The following is a 15291-nucleotide window of genomic DNA, read 5'->3' on the forward strand; positions in this document are numbered from 1 at the left end:
ATCCAGTGACTGGCTGATGCAGGATAGGATGCTTGCCCCATCCCACAAGTGGGAGCAACTCCAAAGGGCCACCCCAGCTCCAGAGCTCCCTGAAGCTATACTGAAGACTTCAGATTTTTGTCCTGAAGGCGATGGGAAACCCTAAGAGGGTTTAATGCCAACAGATGACACAATTAAACTTAAGATTTACCCTAAAACCTGTAATTATACTTGTTTCTTCAACTTAATTAGTGGCACAGTATCTATTCTTCCAGGGAACAATGTATCATCTTCAATTACTCCATCCTTTCCTCTTACCTACATCTAGTAAATCATCAAACGACACAGACTCTACCTTCTCAGTAGGTTTCAAATTCATCCTTTCCTTTCATATGACACTTTCTACCCCACATGCATCCTCACGTGTCACTCAGATAATTTCAAAGATCTGCGAAGTTTCCCTTGCCTGTGATTTCTTCTTCCTTCAATCCATAATCCACCTACTTATGAGAGTTCACTATTTAAAATGCAACACTGACCTATTAGTATCTTGTTTTAGCCTCTCAATGACCTCTTTGTGTCAACAGGATCAAATCAAGCTCCTTAGGAGAGACTATGTCGTGAGTCCCGCGGTAACAGGACCCCTGCTTTGCCTGCATTTCTTTCACTCTCTGCGTCACGCTCTGCGTCCAAGCAACGGTACAGGATGCTAATATCCTCTTCTCCACCCTGACAATACACTTACTTTCTTTATTTTGGAATGCTGCTTCTCCTTCATTAGCTGTTGAATTAATATAAACTATTTAAATCCAACTTGAATAATAAAAATAAACTAAGATGAAATGGCTGTAAGAGCTGCCTCTCCTGATTCTTTCTCTTCCCCTAACGGTCCCATTTAATCCCACCCAGAAAGAATCATTCACCTCTGCAGTTTACGCATGCTTCTATTATTTCATTTAACAAGGTATGTTTAAAAATATTCACATATCTATTTTCCCTAAAAGAATGTAAGCTCTGTGTAACAGGGAACATGTTTTCCACTCTGGTAGCTTGCATTTGGTTCCACATGCTGGCAGCCACCTCCTGAGATCTCTTCTGAACATAATTTGAAAGCCCACCTTATGGTAACTGACTTACCCAGCTCCTCATCATTCGGTGGGGTCTGCTTATAGGCCATTTGAAACAAGGCGCTTGAGTGGTAAGACAATATCCTTTTTTCAAAATTGTGTTTATTTATTTATTTGGCTGCGTCGGGTCTTAGTTGCGGCACGTGGGATCTTTTTAGTTGTGGCATGCAAAAGCTTTAGTTGAAACATGTGGGATCTAGTTCCCTGACCAGGGATTGAACCCAGGCTCCCTGCATTGGCAGTGCGGAGTCTTAGCCACTGGACCACCAGGGAACTCCCGAGACAATATCCTTAATCATGTAACACTTAATGAAAGCATAATTATTAGGAAAGAAATATCTGTGTTTCAGTGTCTCACTGAAAATAAGTTGTTGAGATTGAATGAGCAGAGGTATAAGTGCAGAAGCAGAAGCATACACCAGTTGGAAGATGTCATTGTGTTTACAGCAATATTATTTCATAGTAATATCATTTTATTATGAATATCATTTCATTACCTTCCTACTGGATTACTAGTGCTAAAATTTGTCTGTATACCAGAAGGTACAAGGATGTGGCTCCCAACACATCCACTGGTGCAACTTCGAGCACTATTTATTTATTTATTTTTATTTATTTTTCTCACACACACACACACACACTGTATTTTATTTTTACAAGAGATAAATAAACTGACACCAGGCATTGGAAATGGATGACCACAACAGAAGCAACAATGATTGCATTACCAAACACGAAACACACTCACACTATGTCATAATATTGACATTCAGTCCAGGAATCCTCCACTGTAACAGCTCCTTTACTTTGCAGTGAAAATTGATTTGAATATTCTTTGCCTCTGAGTCCTTGTGGGATTTTTTTTTTTGATTCAAACAGAAAGTCACAAAAATTATAATCATCCTCATCAGTTCACTCTCAAGCACTATTTAAAAAGTGGATCTTATGCCAGCTGGGACTGGACCCAGGTCATTGAATATGAGGATATAATAATACCTAAGGAGCTAGGGTAGTCCATACTGATGAGGTATTTTCTATCTTCAACAAGTAGCCTTCTTACCCCCTCAATGTCATCAGAGTAGGAACTGTTCTCCATTTGACTGCATTACCTGCCCACTCATCCTCTCGTTGATACTGATTAGCGTGGACACACACAGCAACACATCCAACACTACAAGTTTCCACAAACACATGGTCTAATCTTTTCTTCATAACCTCTGCCTTCAGTAAAACATACTGTGTATTTTTTTATGACAAACAAATATTGTTTCTTGAACTCAGTTACAGTGCTCCAGTGTTTATGTGAAGATTGTAATCAAGCAGTTATTCAGAAAGTTGTCTCAGGTCCTTTGGCCTGGTTCTGCTTTCTCATATAGGCATCCTACGTTGTCAAAGGTTCTTCCTAAAATTTGGCCCAAAGTCCAAAACAGAATATTCTATTGAAGAGATGAAGAACCAACCATCTGTTTTTATGATATTGATATCGAATGTTGCATTTATATCAATGTATTCTTAAGACACATTAGCTTTTTTCTATTTTTGAAGTATAATTGATGTACATGTTTCAAATATACTAAACAGTGATCTGACATCTGCATACGCTATGAAACCATCACAGGTCTCAAAGAAAAAAGAAAAAAGATTTACCCCACGATTCATAGATAGAGAAAGAAGCTGATAGTCATGCCTCTTTCTCTGGGCTTATGCGCCTGCCTCTTTCTTAGTGGATTTCATTATTGTTGGAGGACTGGGATATGTTTCAAATTCTAATGATAACTGGGCACACATCCAAAAAACCTGCCAAATGCAAACACAAGACCAATTTTCAAAATCATTTCAGGGATCCCATTTGCTCAGACTCTGAAAACCTGGTCTGCTCTATCTTCTCCATGGTACAGGTGGCACATGAGACTCAGAGGGGAAGTAATTTTACCAAGTTACCCTGAAGAAGTCTGAGTTGAGTGAGCAGAACTGAGTGTAAGTGGTGGCCTGGATAAGTTTAAATACAAAGAGTTTGTCCTAATTCCAGATTAACTTCCATATTCCTGAGCAAGAGAAGCTTCTCTTTCAGGGGTTTAATCAAACCCAAACATTTAATTCCTCCACTCCCCAAAAAAACAATAAAAAATACAAAATTATAAATAGTTATTACTCCAGGAAACCATGAAAGAGAGTCACTTGTAGAGATGAACTCTGAGCAGTCTCTTCATCATGAACACATGGGCTCTGTTGGAACAAAATTCCACATCAATCCAGCCCATCCTGGGACATCCCTGGTGGTCCAGTAGTGAAGACTCCACGCTTCCACTGCAGGGGGTGCAGGTTCTATCCCTGGTCAGGGAACTAAGATCCCACACGCCGTGTGGCGTGGCCAAAAAATTAAAAACAAACAAAAAATCCAGCCCATCCTTCAACATCTGCACAAAAAGGATAAAGGGGATTAGAGGGGAGCATCTGCTTAGCTGGAGCCTTCAGCTCAGAGCTCACTAATTTAGCAAATCACTTAAGGGAAGAAAGCAGCTACTGAATGTTAAACTAGTTAAACTAGGTTTTGAGTGTTAAAAGATTATCAACATCCTTAACCACACGCATAGTGAAATACTGTAAAGTTATTTACCAGACATCAAAGAATAGTTCCAAGTTAGGATAAAAAGCATATAAACCTCATAATCTAAACAATAAAATTTAGAGGGAAAACAATCTGGAAATTTAAAAAATATCCAGGGGGCTTCCCTGGTGGCGCAGTGGTTGAGAGTCCGCCTGCCGACGCAGGGGACACGGGTTCGTGCCCGGTCCGGGAAGATTCCACATGCCGCGGAGCGGCTGGGCCCGTGAGCCACAGCCGCTGAGCCTGCGCGTCCGGAGCCTGTGCTCCACAACGGGAGAGGCCCCAACAGTGAGAGGCCCGCGTACCCCAAAAAAAAAAAAAAAATATCCAGGGACCTCCCTGATGGTCCAGTGGCTAACACTCCGTGCTCCCAATGCAGGGGGCCTGGGTTCGATCCCTGGTCAGCGAACTAGATCCCACATGCCGCAACTAAGAGTCTGTACACCACGACTAAAGATCCCATGTGCTGCCACTAAGACCAGACGCAGCCAAATAAATATTTTAAAAAATATATCCACTGGGTTCTGAGATTAAGTTAAAACAAGTGTGAGGATACATCAAATTTAGAAAAGGATGGCATGAGCCACAGTAGAAAGGGGGAGAGGAAAATAGTACTGTTAATAATAGCTATTTTAAAAAGCACCATGTGGTGACAGAAATTCTTCCCCCATTTTTTGAAAGCTAAGAGGAGGACGTGGAATTGACTGAGCTAAGTCTCTGCCCCCTGGATCAACAGGGATTGTGAATGGAGTTACCATCTGATACAATAATTGGGAGCAAATCTGGGGGGCCACCCCATCTCCAGAGCTCCCTGCTGGAGCGATATTGAACAGTTTGTCCCGAGGGTGATGGGAAACCATAAAAGGATTTAATGGCAAGAGATGACCCAATCAAACTTATGATTTACTCCTGATACAGACAAGCTGAGAAAAAGGTATGCCTCCAACTCTGGGCCTATGCCCCTGCCTTTTTTTTTAAGTGTTTTTTCATAATTGTTGGTAGACTGGAACGTGTTTAAAATTTCAGTTATAACCGGGCAAACTGGTCTCCTCTATCTTCTCCATGTCACAGGTGGGTACACTGAGGCTCGGAGGGGGAGAAATTTTACCAAGTTAACCCTGAAGATATCTGAGTTAGGTGAGCAGAACTGGGTAGAAGTGGCAGCCTGGATAGGTTTAGGTAGAAAGGGTTTAAATGTCCTAATTCCAGATTACCTTTCATATTCCTGAGCAAGAGAAGCTTCTCTTTCATGGTTTAATCAAATTCAAACGTTTAATTCCTCTTTTCCAGAAAACATTATAGTCAAAAAATATGAAATTACAAATAGTTATTCCTCCAGAAAAACAAGAAAGAGGGTCACCTGTGGAGATAAGCCCTAACAATCTCTTCATCATGAACACATGGGTTCTGTGGAAACAAAGTTTCACATCAATCTAGAAAAGGCTGGAACCTGGGGCCCCTGACTACAGTGCCTGCACCTGGACAGAGGTGTCCTGAACAAGGAATACAAAGAAGCCATAAGGCACTAAAAATAACTGCATACATGCACAGCTTGGGCAAACAGCTTATGAACAATAAGAAACAAAAAGGCCAAAACCCAACTGCCACTTCTGAGGTGCTGAGAGCAAAAGCAGGGTACTGCACATGATCCCTGCACCCAGCACCACCAAGGGGGTGGGCAGACCACCCAAGCTACACCTCAGGCCCGACCCACCGATCTGCCCCTACCCTCACCCCCTTTAAGGGACCAGCTCGCACCACACACCCCCATCAGGGGGGCGAGCAAGGGCACCTGTTTCTTGTTCTCACTCACTTGTGCTGCAGCACGAGTCCCAATAAAGCTTTGCCTGAATTCTTCGTCTGGCCTGTTATCAATTTCTACTGATTAGAGTCCAAGAACCCAGGTCAGTAACAAATCCAGCCCATCAGTTAACTGCACAGAAAGGACACCTGCACAGAAAGGACAAAGGGGACTTGAGGGCACAATCTACTTAGTTGGACACTTAAACTCAGAGCTCACTAGTTGAGATCACTTAAGGGAAGAAAGAAGCTACTGAATGTTAAACTAACTGGTTAAACTAGGTTTTGTGTGTTAGAAGGTGATCAACATCCTTACCACATGCATAGTGAAGTTATCTACCACATATAAGAGAATAGTTCCAGTACAGAATACAGCAGAAACCTCAGAATCTGAACAATGAAATTTAGAGTGAAAGTAATTTGGACATTTAAAACATACCCAGTGGCTTCTGAGATTAAAGGTAAAACAAGTGTGAGGATACATCAACTGTCATGACTCAATGAGCCATCAAAGAAAGGGGGTGATGGCAACAGTACTGAGGAGTGGGGGTGGGGAGGGGAGCCGGGAGTCACACAAAGGTTTGAGAAAGGGAGTCAGAGTAGGAAAACGTCGCTGCAGGAGGCCAGTGTCTCTACGGACCGACAGCAGAAAGTTGGGGCCGGCACCTCCTCAGAGCGATTTAAACCGGAACCGGACCCACACTCCCAGGACCGAACAGAGTCTTCTGCCGACGCCGCGAGACGCGAAAAGGGCGGACTCAGAGCGAGAGCGACGACCGCGTTCAGGGGGGTTTAACTTACCGGGACACCCCCGAAACCGAGGTGTGGAGAAGCGGGGCCTGAAGATTGCATAGCGCCGTTAGTTTCGGACCGAAAAACCGAGACTCACTCGCGACAGCGCGCCTCTTATTCTAGGTCTGCACCTCACTGCGCCTGCGCAAGGAGGCGGGTCGAGGGCGGGGCCACTAAGCGGCGCGTCAAAGGACGTTCCGGTGGGTGGAAGCGGTGTTTGATGGCTGGGCGCAGCCTGTGGACGCCGGGTGTGGCCTTCGAACCCGCACTTGGGAGATTCTGGTCTGTTCCTCTTCCCAACGGAGAGGTTCTGCTTCTCTACTTTGGATCCTTTGAACTGGTCTGGTGTCCTTTGGAGCCAGGCTAGGTGCAGAAGCGGAGAGGTGAAAACGTTCTGCGAGCAAAGACGTGGGTCCTCTGAGCCGCGAGGCGCTGAGAGCTCTGGGACCGGGGGAGGGGGCGGGTCTCGAGGTTGTGGGCGTGGCCTGATCCGGGAACTTCTGAGACCCCAGGCAGTTAATACGTTCTTATTAAGCGAAAGCCTGAGTTTTAGAGTAGGTGATGGAAAGTGGACTGTGACAGGAAAGGCAAAATTGTGCCTTGCGGAATGTGCCATTTTGCACTCACTTCCCTGCAGAGCATAATTTTCACTTCTGTTCGCCATTCACTTGGAGGCATCAAAAATCACTGAGGAACACAAAAAAAAAAAAAAAAAAAATCACTGAGGAAAATTTTCAACCCCAAACCTGGCATTGTCTAAGGGGCTCTGTTGGAGGCTGTGAGCAAGTAACTGGCTACACAGTCAGGTGCTTGAGAACCAAGCCTTACTGAATAATTCAACCGTATTTTTTTCCTCCTTCTTCATGTTGTCTTTTTTTTTAACATCTTTATTGGAGCATAATTGCTTTATAATGGTGTGTTTCAACCATATTTTATTTTTTATACCCTTTGACCTTTATCTTGCCATAGGATGTGATGAATAAGACCCTTTCTTATTGTGACAGGAATTTCCATTTCCCGAATATTAATGTCTCCACTGTAGGTTTTGCTACTTATTAACTTTTCATGTGCACTTTGGCATATTTCTGAATTTTTAACTTCATTGATCTACCAGTCATGAATAAACATGTCTCCTATGGATAGCCACTTTCTTTTGGCTTCTCTTTTGTGGCTATTCTTACTTGTTCGTTATTCCGTAAGATTTTTCGATAACATCACTAGCTTCAAAAACTGTCTAATGTTCAAATTTTCAAAATTAACATACATTATCTTTTGAATTTTCCTTGGTGTCATTATATAGTGACATTGGACTTCAGTCTAATTCTGTAACTCTGGAAAACAGCAAAGGTAAAAGGATTCCTTTCCCCTTTTAACAGCTTAGGAAGAACCACTCTTCCCCATTAGTTTCAATGAGACTTACGTTGGCCCCTTTGTTTACTTAGGAACCATCCGATACAGACCCTCCAAAATCCCACCCTTTGCCTTGTCAACAATTACTGAATTGTCCTCATTGATCACTCAGAACAATGCTTGTAAACATGATTTAAGCAACATTTACTTACGTTTTTCTCCTCTCCCAAGGCCCCTGAATTTTGGACCACGCTTGAGCACTGTAATTCAGAAGAAGCCTGTTGCCACACCATCCACTCCCAAGAGTAGGTGACTTAAGGGTAAAACGTTCCCTGATCAACTGTGCGTCATGCCACCTACTCATTTATTCTGCATATGGGATTTTTTTCCTAGACTTGTTTAGCGCTCAGTATAAATGAAAAGTTCTTTTCTGTCTGGTTGTTGAGACTTCAGATTTTGTGGTTGCAGCACTCTCTCTACTGTCATAATCCTTTGGAATAAAATCTCTTTACCTAAATTTGACAGTGGTGAATATTTTAGTTGTTCCATCTGTGCTCAAAACTGTATACTCTTTAGTTTTCTAGCGCAGGGTTTAATATATATACACAGGTCAAACAAGATCGTTGTGTTTTCACATTTTTGACCATTAATAATTTGCATCTGTTCCTTAATATTACCAGAGACGTTTCAAAATCTATTGTGATTGAGGACATGTCCTTTTCTTGTGAATATGTCCATTTTGCTGCCTTGAAATTGTTATTAAAACAAAACTCACCAGGAACAAAATGGATTCATGACTTCTGCCTATAATTAGTTTCTCCTGTAGTGTTCTGTGTTTGCTGAAAAATTCCACTATCAACTCCATGCTGAAATGCCTTTCTTGCCAAGATGACTAGTTAGCAATATTACATAATACAAAGTAATCTACCTTATAAAGATCCTAAAGTCTATCCTAGTCGCTAGATCTTTTATAAATGTGATGACATTTCTTCTTCTATTCATGTGTGCCATGCCAAGACAGTCTGCTCATTTTTATGTGAAAATATTTAAATACGCTACTTAGCCTATCCAAACAATACATTTCAAATGATTACCATTTCCTGCACATGAAATCTTTCACATGTAAGGATGTGAGAGAACATACCTAGTAGATGTTAAGTGACAGATACTGCCATAAAAATTCCTGACGATAGAAATGAAATTATTTGATAGTTGATAATCTAGTTTTACTTTCTATAGAGTTCATATTAAAGAGAATATACTTCCCTACAAAATGCCTTTGCAGAAATACTGCAAACTTCATTAATACTTTAGGTAAAAATAAATCCCAATGACTTCATGTTTTACAGGCTTTATTATCCACATTTGACAAAACTTTCTGAGATAAAGAACAGAGAAAAGAGCTAAGATACATTACAATTTTAAAAATAAAACTGTCTACCCTCAAAATGAATGTATAATCTGAAATTACATTACATTTAGACATTCATTACTGATTTAGGTATATTATGATGTAAACAAGTTTTTCTCAAAGGTATTTGAATGTAATGCATCACAAGTGTGGAATAAAGTATTTTAAACAATACAGTTCTCATTAAAAGGAAAAAAATTTTTGTTTCTTTTCTCTTTTCATCGTACCGATATGAGATGATGGATGCTAAGTAAACTTGTTTCGGCAATCATTTCACAACATATGTAAGACCATTCTGTTGTAGTTTAAAGTTAATATATGACAATTATAAAACTGGGATGAGGGAAAGATGGTTTTAAAAAGGCAAATAAGTAAAATGCCTAAGCAAAAAATAAAGAACAATGCAATTTATATAAAAAAAAAATTTTTAAACATTGCTCTTTTTAAAGCAATGGTTAGTGACCTAAAGTAACACATGCCATAGTCCTCCAAGCCTCAAACCCCAGGTCTTGTCCTTATGAGTCTCTGCAACTGAGCACAATGGTGAATAGAAACAGAAATGCTGTGCTGTAGGGTGTGCGAATGAAATTGCTCATTCTAACCAACGAGAGTTTTGTATTTCACATCGCAGTAATTCCTATACAGACAAAAATACACATTCACTCTGTAATTCAAAGTATTTATTCAAATGATCTGTTTCACACGGGTGATTTGTGGTCAGTTCCGCTTTTACCATTTCATGTATGTTGTCAAGCATGTGTGTATAGAGTTTTTGTAACAGTCCCTATCCTATTGATGTCTGCAGGTTTAGCGTTTGTAACAAAAATTCAATTGAGTAAATATTAAAGATCACATACATTAGTTTTATACGGTTTCTCTCTACGGTAGAGTCTCTTTTTATTGAAATATAATTGATTATAACATTGTTCGTTTCGGCTGTACTACACACGAGGTAACGTTTACTTTATGAAATGATAACAACGATATGTGTAGCCATCTGTCCTCACTTACTGCAATATTTTTTAACATGTTCCTAACATTGGATATTACATCCCCATGACTTATCTAAATACCCAGAGGTTTGTACGTCTTAATCCCCTTCACCTAGTTTACCCACCGCCCCACCGCCCTTCCTTCTGGCAACAACCACACATTTGTCCTTCATATCTGTGAATCTGTCTTCATTCTCTTTTGTTTTTTTTTCTTAGATTCCACATATAAGTAGATAACGCAGTATTTGTCTTTCTATGTCTAACTTATTTCACTTAGTGTAATATCCTCTAGATCCATCCATGTTGTTGTGAATGGCTGGATTTCTTTATGGCTGAGTAAGATTCCTCTGTGTGTGTGTGTGTGTGTGTGTGTCACACACGCTGTATCTCCTCTAAGCATTCATCTATTGATGGACACTTAGGTTGCTTCCATGTCTTGGCTACTGGAAATAATGCTACAATGAATATTCAAGTGCCTGTATCTTCTCAAATTAGTGTTTTCCGTTTCTTCCAGCAAAGAGCCAGAAGGGCAATCCTGGCTCATATAACAGGTTCGTTTTCGTTGTTTTTTTTTTTTTTAATTTCTGAGGCGCTTCTATACTGTTTTCCATAAATGTTGCACCAATTTACAATCCCACTAACAGTGCACAGGCTTCCCTTTCCTTCACACCACTGCCAATGCTTGTTATTGTCTCTCTGATGACAGCCATCGGAAACAGGTGTGAGGTGATATCTCGTTGAGCTTTTTTTTTTTTGCGGTACGCGGGCCTCTCACTGTTGTGGCCTCTCCCGTTGCAGAGCACAGGCTCCAGATGTGCAGGCTCAGCGGCCATGGCTCACGGGCCCAGCCGCTCCGCGGCATGTGGGATCTTCCTGGACCGGGACACGAACCCGTGTCCCCTGCATCGACAGGCGGACTCTCAACCACTGCGCCACCAGGGAAGCCCTCGTTGAGCTTTTGATTTGCACTTCCCTGATGATTAGTGATTCTGAGCATCTTTTCATGCGCCTGCTGGCCATCTGTATGTGTTCTTTCTCCCTGATAGAGTCCCATATGTTGAGTAAGGCTTGAATACACGCATAAATTTTGTCTGAATCGTTTTATTTTTAAAGTTTCTTTCTACTATGAAATCGGATGATCCCTAAACTTTTGAGTTTTGAATAACAGCATTACCACATGTGTGAGGCTTACGTTCGTTTTCAGTATGTATGTTCAGATGCCTGGTGAGGCTTGCATATTGAGTATGAGCTTTGCCGCACTCGTTACATTTGTGAGGTTTCTCTCCAGTGTGGATTGTTTTATGTTAGTAAGATGTGAATGTCTTGTGAGGGCTTTGCCACACTCATCGCATTTGTAAGGTTTCTCTCCAGTGTGAGTTCTCTCGTGACCCCAAAGTTGTGACCGTTCAATAGAAGCCTTATCACATTTATTACATTTAGAAGGTTTTGCTCCTGTATGAATTCTCTGGGGTGCCAGAAGGTTTGAACGCTGCGTAAAATGCTTGCCACACTCATAACATCTGTGTGGTTTCTCCCCAGCATGCATTTTCTGATGTCTACTAAGGTGTGAAAACTGGGTAAAGGCTTTGCCACACTCACGACATTTATATGGTTTCTCCCCAGTGTGCATTCTCTGATGATTTGCAAGGTGTGAATTTCGACTAAAGACCTTGCCACAATCATGACATTTGTAAGGTTTCTCTCCTGTATGCACTCTCTGATGTGTTGTGAGGTGTGACTGGTGGTTAAAGGCTTCGCCACACTCACTACATCTGTAAGGTTTCTGTCCAGAATGAATTCTCCTGTGATTCCTGAGGTTTGAGCTTTTGCTAAAAGCCTTCCCACAGTCATTACAGCTGTAAGATTTTTCTCGAGTGTGTGTACTCCTGTGCTGCGCAGGTGACAAAGTGTTTTCCACACTAGGAGGAACTCTGTGAAGTGGTGAAACTGAGGAACCACTGCTGACTGGCTTCTCACCTTGACCGCACGCATACACTTTCTCCTCAGCTGCACATCTCTGCGGCTGAGCCGCCTGGGCCTGCAGCCTCACTCCAGGTCTACTTTCCAAACACTTGAGATCTCTGTTTCTAGCAACGCTGACGTTATTTTTCGTTGTTAACGAACTTCTTATGAATGGCTTGTCGTGCGTGAAATATTCACGTGCATTACTTCTTACAGAAACACTCTGAGGAAGATTAATTAAGGACTTCTTATCTTGATCTTCTCCATGAGTGATATTTTTGTTATGGGTCAAAAGTTCTTCTTTGTCATTTCTTGCATCACATCCCCACTCACTCTCACATTCCTGCACATCTGCACAGACTTCCTTGAGGTCAAAATCCTTGATGCCATGACTTTTACTTCTTTCTAATGTCACTAGATGACCTAATTCTCCTTTAGTAATGTCCTCTCTTGGTGATAACTCCTTGATTGCAAATCCAGCAGAATGGCTTCCTATTATATAGAGTTGGAAAATATTTTACGTTGAATTAGATAATTACACAAAAAATAATACAATGAACACAGAAATTCTTCAAGCATGGTCTTCAAACACTACTGTGATATAGTTTTTTTTAGTTTTCTTTTTATACATTTTCCCATATTAATGTTTTCTCTGATCTTAGATAATTAAATTTCAAGCACACACCCAATGTACTACACATATTTTTTGCCAGATAACTGGATAATTAAATGATCCTCCATAATTAGAAAGCTTATCTATTGATACGTACTGGCTTATAGAACTGGAAGCATAAAATCAAAATTGAGATTTGAGACTGTCTTCCCTAATCCTTAAATTTATAATAATGTTTAATAACATGAATATGATGCAAGAAAAAATATTTTTACGAATCTGTACATCAAAACAATACTTGATAAAACATTTTTGTAAACCATGATAAATCTAGCAGGTAAGTTAGTAAGTAACCACCGTTATACAAAATAATAGTCTCTGGGGCTTCCCTGGTGGCGCAGTCCGCCTGCCGATGCAGGGGACACGGGATCGTGCCCCAGTCCAGGAAGATCCTACATGCCACGGAGCGGCTGGGCCCGTGAGCCATGGCCGCTGAGCCTGCGCGTCCGGAGCCTGTGCTCCGCAACGGGAGAGGCCACAGCAGTGAGAGGCCCGCGTACCACAAAAAAAACAAAACAAAATAATAGTCTCTGGAATTTAAAAGATTTGAGTAAGCACCAAAACAAAAACAAAAAAAACCAAAGAATTTTCATTCCAGAAGGAACACACGATAGGAAAAATTAAAAAATATCTTGATAAGCACTGAATTTTGAAACATCAGCTTCAGGTCAACACACATATGTATGAAATTTAAGAATTAGGGAAAACTGTCTGAAATCTCAATCATGATGTCAAGCCTGCAGTTCTGTAACAGCCAGTACATAGTTCAACTACCTACTATCACTTAATTATAGTTATATGGCAAAAATATATGTATATATAGTATATAATCCATGCTTTGAAATTTTGTTATCTAAAGTCAGAGAGAACATTTGTATGGAAAAAAATTACAAAAAGACAACAGCCAAAATATAATGTAAGCCAAGGTCAATCTCATAATAAATATGACCAAAAAAATGACATATGTTATTAACTAAAGGTAACTTTACAGCCCTTACTATATGCCATGCAATATTTCAAACCCCATAACAGCATTAATTAATTATTCTTGAGCTAAATTATCACACATTTTCATAGAAAAATAAAGCGCCTGGGACTTCCCTGACAGTCCAGGGGTTAAGGCTCCATGCTCCCAATGCAGGGGGCATGCGTTCGATCCCTGGTCAGGGAACTAAAATCCTGCATGTCACGTGGCATGTCCTTAAAAAAAAAAAAAAGTAGAAACAAGAATAAAGGACACTGGGACTTCCCTGGTGGTCCAGTGGGTAAGACGTCATGCTCCCAATGCAGGGGACCCAGGTTCGATCCCCAGTCGAGGAACCAGATCCCGCACGCATGCCACAACTAAGAGTCCACATGCCACAACTGAGAAGTGCACATGCCGCAACTGAGATCTCGCATGCTGCAACTGAGTCTGCAGGCCGCCAAGTGAGAAGTCCGCATGCCACAACTAAGAGCCTACATCCTGCAACAAAGATCCCACATGCCAAAACTAAGACCCAATGCAGCCTAAATAAATAAAAATAAAGGACCCAAAATGCTTACACATCTATCCCTAACTCAGAAAGGAAATTCAAAGGCCAAGGTTTGAACCTGGATGTGCAGAATAACATTGACATGTTCATATGTATTAAGCAGCACCGCCCATCCAGGCAGTACAGATTTTAAGAGGTCCCAGGTAATACCAGTTTCTTAGAAATGTTTCTAGGAAGATAAGGGCAGTGAGTTGTGTCACTTATACTGTGACTGTTCTACCATTCCCAGATGATAGGAGTCACGTCCAGCACATGTTGATGTACACAGTGACCAGACCGAGTCACTGATCTGAGCAAACTGTACTGTGTGCCAGTAGGGGTCCTTCCTTATGCAGTGTGTGGGGTATGGGGAGGGGTGTGGTCTTATGGGAACTGGGGAGCCCAAGTGCTAAATATTGACACAGTACTAAGAAGTACCAATAGAGTTCACTTAGACCAAGAAAATCTGAGGGAAGGCCAGGACTGCGATTTAACAAAGCAAGAGTGAAGTAGTGGGCAATGTGGGAGCACTGCTTGTGCTTGCAAATCTATGGGAAGAGGACTGTACTGCAGCAGATGAAGGCCTAACCTTGGGAAAAGAACTGTGGTAGCAAGAAGCATAAACATGACTCATTCTATGGAAACTCTATTGTTGGTATGAAGGAAATGTGGAAGATATTAGGAAGACAGAGAGTGCTGTTATGGGAAGACTGTAGGTTTACATCTATTCCAATATTTGCTCTAAACATGATCAAGCTGAGTATCCCACAAATTCCATTCCTGGGCATATATTATTTGTTCCGGAAGATATGTACAAGAATGTTCTTTGCGGGACCTAAAAGCAAACCCTGGAGAATGAATGAATTCACTCTGTGTGAACACATGTGGATGCAATAAAACCCTCTCAAGGCTACAGCAATGGAGGATAATCATGGTTGCTGGATGATGATCTCTTGGCAGGGGTGACAGGCTGACTGGTGGAAACAAAGCTAACAGGAGGGTTTTGCCAACGTTTAAACTCTTTGTGGATGTGATTATATTTGGTAAGAATAACTTGTGAACTACATTATATATTTTTAAAAT

The 15291-nt window shown here is 41.2% G+C and overlaps 1 pseudogene; it reads right to left on the reverse strand.

Moving 5' to 3' along the window:
- The window catches only part of LOC115847759 (zinc finger protein 665-like), a 73524-nt pseudogene that overhangs the window by 38945 nt on the left and 19288 nt on the right, over window positions 1–15291 (reverse strand).

The sequence above is a fragment of the Globicephala melas genome, chromosome 19, assembly GCF_963455315.2.
Source record: "Globicephala melas chromosome 19, mGloMel1.2, whole genome shotgun sequence".
NCBI lineage: Eukaryota > Metazoa > Chordata > Mammalia > Artiodactyla > Delphinidae > Globicephala > Globicephala melas.